The 9795-nt window shown below is 37.2% G+C and overlaps 1 non-coding gene across 1 annotated transcript; it reads right to left on the bottom strand.

Annotated features, from left to right (window-relative positions):
- Window positions 1-476: 476 nt before the first annotated feature.
- LOC111528422 lies at window positions 477-689 on the bottom strand. The gene has a single exon (XR_002726975.1). It is a non-coding gene; the product is annotated as a small nucleolar RNA U3 (small nucleolar RNA).
- Between the last annotated feature and the right edge of the window lie 9106 nt (window positions 690-9795).

Below are 9795 nucleotides of genomic sequence, written 5' to 3'. Positions count from 1 at the left end.
AAGATAACTTCCTTTTAGGCTTTGAAAGTAGACTAACAACAGACGGATGAAACACTTGCATTAAAATAATGAATAAAGATACACAGAAGTAATTTAATAATAAAAGACTTATACGTGATTTTACATTCATAGCAAATTGCCAGTTATAATCTCTTAGGTATAAAAGATTCCTATGTCTGCTTCTCATCTCTGATCCATTTGGTTAATTATAACTTCCCTTTGAGTTCATTCATTCATTTATTTAATCATTCAATAGTACTTATTAAGCACAAAGTATCAGGTGCCATGTTAGGTTGCAATCCCCAAGGGGCTCCTGGTCTAGTGGGGGGACTGTCATGTGGACAGGCTGTGATAAAAGTCATAACAGAGGCCAACAGCCTGGTTTGTAGCCTTGTGCACTTTTTGTTAAGCTCATATAACTGTGTATTTTGGTTTTTTATTTTTAAAAAAATTATTATTATTATTATTTTATGGGAACCACAAAGACTGCCTTCTTTCCCTCTCATTCTTCCTGAGGAAGAGAACAATTGTCAATGGTAAAGGGCAGTTGCAGCCAAGCAACACCAAGGGCTGGCTTCACACTCCGGAGAGAGCACACCGTGTTTCCTCCTAGTAGTTTCTGGTGCTCTACACATTCAGACAAACCTCTAGTAATGAATTAAAGAAAGGATCCCTGAAAGTATAGTATTGGTCTTAGATTTTTAATAAATGAGATGCTGTCATACACTAGTTTTCTTAGCATTAATGTGTGGAAACTCCTCTCGATTAAGAGCTAGGCATACTTCACTCTTTTTGATGAACTACATATTAATCCTTGGTGGGGATAGGACTTAATTTACTCAACCTTTCCCCTAATTTGGGTATTTAGTTTATTTCTAGTTGTTTTGCCATTGTGAACAATTCTTAACACCGTATCCTCGTATCCATACTCTCATGCTTCTGTGCTCATGCCACTTAGATCTTCTTTGAGAGACCCTACTGCAGTGAGCATAGTTGATTGACAGCCTCTAGCTCTTGGCTCTTTAGGTTCATCACTATGACATTCATTACGAGGCCATTCATAACAAGGATTTGTAATCCCTGGTCAACGACTGAGTGTGTCTCATTCTTTCCCAATGCAAGATCATTCTTTCCCAATGCAAGACTCCTCTAATGAGCAATCTGCTTGGGGACTCCTTATCAGCACAGCTGAAATGTTCTCAGAGTTGTGCTGCAGTCACAGGCTCTTCTTACCCAATCCTTCCTTCTCTTTCTCCTTGCACAGGTATCAGATCTGCATCACAGTCTATAGAGTTTCCACTTACTCCTGCTCCCTCTGCCATTACTCTTCACAGGCACTTTCTCCAATAAATCTTTTGCATGTTAATTTGGCAGCAACTATGGATTTGGCATCCGCTTTTCAGAGGACCTGAACTAGCACATTGAGCTTTTATTTCCATACATATTTTTTATTTTAATGGATGTTTCCAGATTGATTTCCAAAGAGGCAATACAAATTTACATCATCATCAGCAGTGTACAAAGATACCCTTTTCTCTGACTCCCCATCAGTGATTGGTAAGATCAACCTTTGAATTTTTGCCAGTCTGATAGGTTTAAAGTGAATCACACTATTAGTGTATTTTAGAATTCTTTTCTTTTTTATTTTTGCCTTTAAGGTATTCTTTTCTGTGAATTGTTTATTCATATCCTTTGCATTTGGGGTAGTTTTATTCTTATCAACTTTTTTTTTCTTTTTTTAAGATGGAGTCTCCCTCTGTCACCCAGGCTGGAGTGCAGTGGCGCAATCTTGGCTCACTGCAACCTCCGCCTCCCAGGTTTAAGTGATTCTCCTGCCTCAGCCTCCTGAGTAGCTGGGACTACAGGCACGTGCTACCACGCCCGGCTAATTCTTTTGTGTTTTTAGTAGAGATGGAGTTTCACTGGGTCAGTCAGGATGGTCTCAATCTCCTGACCTCGTGATCCACCCGCCTTGACCTCGCAAAGTGCTCAGATTAAAGGCATGAGCCACCACACCGGGTCCTCTTATCAACTTTAATCCCTGTTTTAGGTATTACATGTGAAGAAGAATGCTAAATTAGAAGTTTTGACTAGGGCACTGAGTTATCACAAAATGACACACCTTGTATGAATGGCCAGAGCAAGAAGAACATTTTCAAAACGACATTAAAAAGTTAGTTTTGCAACCCATAGTTCTCTCAGTTAAGCTGAGAATATAAAGGATATTGGAGGAGAAAATGTTTTTGAAAAAGCTATGAGATCTTCCCTTCACCTTGGGTCGTAAAAGGTCTTAAGCGGGCCTACCTGAAGAACAGGTGTCATTTGTGGTTAGAGAAAGGTACTAGTATGTAACTCATGTGTGAAAAATTATAAGGCAGAGACTGGTTGGACACCCTGACAGAAACAGAGAAAAAGAGAGAGAGAATGTTTGTTTGCCTTAGGAGGTCTGCAGTCCCAGGGCTGTCAAAACAAGAAATATGTGAGTGTTTATAATGGACCTGATGAGGGTCCCAAAGGGAGAGATAGCTGGCCCAGAGCTGTTTTAAATCTTTGCTGGAGGTGTTGCAGGTGTTCCTGGATACCAGAAGACAGTCTGAATTGATTGGGCCACAAGAAAACTAGATCTGATGGTGCAACTGGAGGAAAATGCATCCCTCATGTTCAAGAACATACAGTAAAATATTCCTTGTAGGTGCCTCTAAAGGACTTGTGAAATACCCAATATCTTCCACACCTACCTTTTATATATTGATTTTTAAATTAATTTTAAAATTTTGAAAAATTATAAGTTTACTTGCAGTTGCAAGAAATAATAGAGATTTCTCATACACTTTTAGCTTCCCCTAATGCTGACGTCTTGTAAAACTATAGTACAATATCAAAACCAGCATATTGACATTGATGCAATCAAGGTGCAGAGTATTTCCTTTACCATGAGGATTCCTAGTGTAGCCCTTTGTAGCCACACCCACTTCCCTCCTGCCCACCACTCCCTTCTTTACTCCTGGCAACCATTAATTTGTTCTCCATTTCTGTGGACACGTGTCATTTCAAGAATGTCATGTAAATGGAATCAAATAGTATGTAATCTTTTGAAATTGACTTTTTTTTTTCTCAGCATAATTCTCTGGACATTCATCTAGGTGGTCGTGTTTGTCAATGATCATTACTTTTTATTGCTTTGTAGTGTTCCATGTGGGTGTACCACAGTTTGTTTAACCAATCCTATTGAAGGACATCTGGACTGTTTCTAGTGTTTGGCTTTTAATGAATAGAGCTGCTATAAAGTTTCATGCACAGGTTTTTATGTTAATGTGTTTCATTTCTTTGCGATAAAGGCCCAGGAGTGCCACTGCTGGGTCATGTGGTCATATACCTATATGTTTAGTTTTTTTTTTTTTTAAAGAAACTGTTTTTCCAGAATGGCTGTATTATACATCTCCACCAGCAATATACGAATGATATAATTTCTCTGCATCCTTGCCAGCATTTGGTGTTACCGCCATTTTTTGTTTGGTTATTTTGATAGGTGTATAGTGATATCTGATGGTGATTTTCTCTAATGATAACCTTATTAGGTTTTCCCCAACTAGGTTTTTCCTAATGACCAACGACATGACAACTTTTCATGTATTTATTTTCCATTTCTACCACCTTTTTGTGGAAATGTCTCTTTATGTCTTTTACCCATACTCAAATTGGATTTTTATTTTACTGTTGAGTTTGAGAGTTTTAATATATGCTAGATATTAGTCCTTGGTCAGATGTGTAGTTTGCAAATGCTTTCTACTGCTCTGAACTTGTTGTTTTATTCTCTTTAAAAGCTCTTTCACAGACCAAAAATTTTTAATTTTGATGAATTTTATCAATTTTTCTTTCATAGATTGTGCTTTCGGTGTCAAATGTAATGTAACAACTCCTTGCCTAGCCCTAAATCCAGTAGATTTTCTCCTTTTTTTTTTTTTTTTGAGATGGAGTCTCACTCTGTCGCCCAGGCTGGAGTGCAGTGGCATGATCTCGGTTCACTACAACCTCCTCCTCCTGGGTTCAAGCAATTCTCCTGCCTCAGCCTCCCCAGCAGCTGGGACTACAGGCATGCACCATCATGCCCGGCTAATTTTTTTGTATTTTTAGTGGTGTAGGGTGAGCCACTATGCCCGGCCTGTATTTTCTTTTCTAAAAGTCTTAAAGTTTTATGTTTTACATATAAACCCATGATCCATTTTGAGTTAATTTTCATGTAAGATGTGAGAATTAGGTTGAGGTTTTTTTTGGTTTTGTTTTGTTTTTCCTGTGAATATCCAATTGTTCCAGCACTGTTTGTTGAAAAAGGCTACCCTTTCTCTCTTGAATTGCTGTGGAACCTTTGTCAAAAATCAGTGGGACATATTTGTGTGGATTTATTTCTGAGTTCTCTATTGTATTTCATTGATCTATGTGTCTATCTCTTTGCAAATACAACACAGTCTTGATATCTGTGGCTATATAGTAAATCAGGTAGATCGATTCTTCCCACTTTATTCTTCCTTCTCAAAATTTAAAACACTATTCTAGTTCTTTTGTGTTTCTATATAAATTTTAGAACAATCTTATCTATATCTAGAGAAGATCTTGCTGGGACTTCAGTTGGAATAATGTTAAACTCGTATAAATTTGAGAAGAATTGACCTATTTACTAAGTCTTTCTTTATTTAAAAAATTTTTTTATTATACTTTAAGTTCTAGAATACATGTGCACAACGTGCAGATTTGTTACATATGTACCCATGTGCCATGTTGGTGTGTGTGCTACACCCATCAACTCATCATTTACATTAGGCGTATCTCCTAATGCTATCCCTCCCCCATCCCCCCACCCCATGACAGGCCCCAGTGTGTGATGTTCCCCTTCCTGTGTCCAAGTGATCTCATTGTTCAATTCCCATCTATGAGTGAGAACATGCGGTGTTTGGTTTTCTGTCCTTGCGATAGTTTGCTCAGAATGATGGTTTCCAGCTGCATCCATGTCCCTACAAAGGACATGAACTCATCCTTTTGTATGGCTGCATAGTATTCCATGGTGTATATATGCCACATTTTCTTAATGCAGTCTACCATTGATGGACATTTGGGTTGGTTCCAAGTCTTTGCTATTGTGAATAGTGCCACAATAAACATACATGTGCATGTGTCTTTATAGCAGCATGATTTATAATCCTTTGGGTATATACCCAATAATGGGATGGTAGGGTCAAATGGTATTTCTAGTTCTAGATCCTTGAGGAATCGCCACACTGTCTTCCACAATGGTTGAACTAGTTTACAGTCCCACCAACAGTGTAAAAGTGTTCCTATTTCTCCACATCCTCTCCAGCACCTGTTGTTTCCTGACTTTTTAATGATCGCCATTCTAATTGGTGTGAGATGGTATCTCATTGTGGTTTTGATTTGCACTTCTCTGATGGCCAGTGATGATGAGCATTTTTTCATGTGTCTGTTGGCTGCATAAATGTCTTCTTTTGAGAAGTGTCTGTTCATATCCTTTGCCCACTTTTTCATAGGGTTGTTTGTTTTTTTTCTTGCAAATTTGTTTGAGTTCTTTGTAGATTCTGGATGTTAGCCCTTTGTCAGATGAGTAGATTGCAAAAACTTTTTCCCATTCTGTAGGTTGCCTGTTCACTCTGATGGTAGTTTCTTCTGCTGTGCAGAAGTTCTTTAATTTAATTAGATCCCATTTGTCAATCTTGGCTTTTGTTGCCATTGCTTTTGGTGTTTTAGACATGAAGTCCTTGCCTATGCCTATGTCCTGAATGCTATTGCCTAAGTTTTCTTCTAGGGTTTTTATGGTTTTAGGTCTAACATTTAAGTCTTTAATCTATCTTGAATTAATTTTTGTAAAAAGTGTAAGGAAGGGATCCAGTTTCAGCTTTCTACATATGGCTAGCCAGTTTTCCCAGCACCATTTATTGAATAGGGAATCCTTTCCCCATTTCTTGTTTTTGTCATGTTTGTCAAAGATCAGACGGTTGTAGATGTGTGGTATTATTTCTGAGGGCTCTGTTCTGTTCCATTGGTCTATATCTCTGTTTTAGTACCAGTACCATGCTGTTTTGGTTACTGTAGCCTTGTAGTACAGTTTGAAGTCAGGTAGTGTGATGCCTCCAGCTCTGTTCTTTTGGCTAAGTCTTTCAATTTATAAACATGGTGTTATCTATTTATATAGATTGCTAAAGATTTCTTTCATCAGCATTTCAGCTTACATTTCCTGAGTATGTTGTGTTAGATTTATACCAAAGTATTTCAGTTTTTTGAGTGATCATAAATGGTATTTCACTTTAAATTTTGCTTTCCATCAGTTCATTGCTAGTGTGTAGAAATACAATTAATTTTCATAAGAGTATCTTGTATCATGTAATCTTGCTGAATTCATTTATAAGTCCTAAGAGTTTTAAATTCTTTTCTTCAGATTTTCTATGTAAAGAATCATGCCATTTGAAAACAGGGACAATTTTATTCTGTTCTTTCTGGTATGTATGACTTTTATTTCACTGTTTTGCTCTGCTAGACTGGCTAGAACTCATAGCACTATGTTGAAAAGTGTTGAGAGTAGAATCCTTGCTTTGATCCTAATCTTATAGGGAAGGTGTTCAGTCTGTTACCACTTAGAATAATGTTAGCTTTTAATCAAGTTGAGAAAGATCCCTTCTTTTTCTCTGGAAATGGTAAACATCTGAGTAAACGCAAAAGAGTTTTTGCATTTCTGCTTTTTGCTTCTTAACTACTTTATAAACCATATAACTTTTTAAAGTAAAAATTAGAATACTGACTTTTGGGGTTTATAATGCATATAGGTGTATTTCATTGAGTAACTTAATATCATTACTAGGAATATGTTAAATTGATCTATAGGATTGTAAGATTTCTATATTTTATAAGAAGTAATAAAATGTTAACTGTAAGTGAAATGTGAAAAGTTAATAAAGTATAATAAAATGGCAGACCAAACCTAAACATAGGGATAATTATACTAAATGTTAATTGACTAATCACATCAATTAAAAGGCAGAGATTTTTGGAACAAATAAAAAAGATGCAATTATATGGTATCTATAATGGGTATATTTAAATGTAAAGACACAGGCTGAAAATAAATGGATGGAAAAAGACATACCATGAAAACAGTAAGCATTAGGTGGTTAGCGTGGCTATATTAATATCAGATAAATCTTTGGATTTCAAGACAAAGAGCATTACTAAAGATAAAGAAGGACATTTTTATATAATTAAAAGATTAATGAGTTAGGAAGACATAACAATTTTAAATGTGTATAAGCTTACTAATATAGCTTCAAAGTGTATAAAGCCAAAATGTACAGAATTAAAAGAGAAACAGATAAATCTACATCATGACTGAAGAGCTCTCTCTCTCCCCCCACAGATAATAGAATCACTAGACAAAAGAAATTACTAAGGTCATAGAGAATGTGAAAAATATTATCTACCACAACTGAATATTTTTCATATAACACTATATCTAATAAAGGAGGAATACACATTATTTTCAAGAGTATATTTTATATGATTTCATTTATACAATATTGTTGAAATGACAAAATTACAGAAATGAAGAACAGATTAGTGGTTGTCAAGGAGGGAGTGTGGGCAAGTGGGTGTGATATAAAAGGTCAGCATGAGGGATTCTTGTGGTGAAGGAAATATTCTGCATCTTGATAGTACCAATGTCAATATTCTGGTTGTGATTTTGTACTATAGTTTTATAAGATGTTAGCATTGGGGGAAACTAGGTAAAGTGTGTAGGTGACTTCTCTATCTTTTCTTTCAACTACATGTTAATCTATAATTATTTCAAAATGAGAAGCTTAATTAAAAATCAATATACTCACACTAGTAATCCTAACTACTCAGGAGACTGAGATGGGAGGATCACTTGAGCCCAGAAGTTTGAGGCTTCAGTGAGCTATGATTGTGCCACTGTACTCTATCCTTGGGGACAGAGTGATACCCCATCTCTTAAAAAATTTATCAAGGAGGAGGAGGAGCAAGATGGCCAAATATAACCCTCCAGCAATTATCCCCCACTACAGAAACACCAAACCAAACAGCTATCCACACAACAAAGCACCTTCATAAGAACCAAAAATCAGGTGAGCAATCACAGTACCTGGTTTTAACATCATATCAAGGAAAGGGGCACTAAAGAGGGTGGGAAAGACAGTCTTGAATTGCCTATGCCACCCCTCTTTCACTCCCTGGCAGCACAGCATCACATGGAGAGAAAATCTGTGCATTTTCTGGGAGGGAGAACAAAGTGATTGTGAGACTTTGCATTAGAAGTCAGTATTATCCTATTACAGCAGAAAGCAACACAGGGCAGAATTTGGCTGGCATTCATGGAAGGAGCACTTAAACTAGCCATAGCCAGAAAAGAATCATTGATCCCAGTGGTCAAAACCTGATTTCTGGTTAGCCCCATTGACGCGGACTAAAAGCACCCTGGGGTCCTAATAAACTTGAAATCAGTCTAGACCGTAAGGACTGTACAAGTCCTGGTGCTGTGCTGGGCTCATGGCCAGTGGACTTGGAGTGCACATCACCCAGTGAGACACCCTCTGGGGTGACCAAGGGAGTGCTTGTGTTACCCCTCCCCCAACTCTAGAGAGTGCAGCTCACAGCTCCGGGAAGAAGGGGAAGAGTAAAGAGGACTTTGTCTTGCAGCTTGAATATTAGCTCAGCCACAGTAAAATCAAGCACTAAGCAGAGTCCTGAAGCCCCCATTCCAGGCCATACCTCTCGGACAATATTTCTATAGCCACCCTGGGCCGGAAGGGAACCCACTGCCCTGAAGGAAAGGACTTAGTCCTAGCAAAATTCACCACTTGCTGACTAAAGAGCCTTTGGGTCTTGAATAAACATCAATGGTAGCTAGACGGCAGTCACCATGCGCCTTAGGCAAGATCTAGTATTGTACTGGCTTCAGGTGTGACCCAGCGAATTCCCAGCTGTGGCGGCCACAGCCTTCATGACAAAAATCCTCAAAAACCTGGGTATAGAAGGAATGTACCTCAACATAATAAAAGCCACATATGATAGATCCACAGTTAGTATCATACTGAATGGGGAAAAACTGAAAGCATTTCCTCTAAGATCTGGAACAAGACAAGGATGCCCACTTTCATCACTGTTATTCAACATGGTACTGATAGTCCTAGCTAGAGCAATCAGATAAGAGAACGAAATAAAGGGCATCCAAATGGTAAAGGAAGAATTCAAATTATCCTTGTTTTCAGATGATACGATCTCATATTTGGAAAAACCTAAAGATTCCACCAAAAAAACTATTATAACTTATAAATATATTCAGTAAAGTTGCAGGATACAAAATTTGCATATAAAAATCAATAAAATTGCTATATGCAACAGTGAACAATCTGAAAAAGAAATCAAGAAAATAATGCCATTTACAATAGCTATGAATAAAATATCTAAGAATAAACTTAACCAAAGAAGTGAAAGATCTCTACAATGGGAACTAGAAAACTTCGATGAAAGAAATTGATGAGAACACATAAAAATGGAAAGGTAGTTCATGTTCATAGATTTGAGGAATCACTATTGTTAAGATGTCTATATCACCCAAAGGAAACTACAGATTCAATGTAATCTCTACCAAAATACCAATGTCATTCTTCACAGAAATAGAGAAAATAATTCCAAAATTTATTTGAAACCACAGAAGACCCAGAATAGCCAAAGTCATCCTAAGCAAAAAGAACAAAACTGGAGGAATCACATTAC

The sequence above is a fragment of the Piliocolobus tephrosceles genome, chromosome 5, assembly GCF_002776525.5.
Source record: "Piliocolobus tephrosceles isolate RC106 chromosome 5, ASM277652v3, whole genome shotgun sequence".
Taxonomy (NCBI): Eukaryota; Metazoa; Chordata; class Mammalia; order Primates; family Cercopithecidae; genus Piliocolobus; species Piliocolobus tephrosceles.
This window is presented reverse-complemented; position numbering and strand designations above follow the sequence as displayed.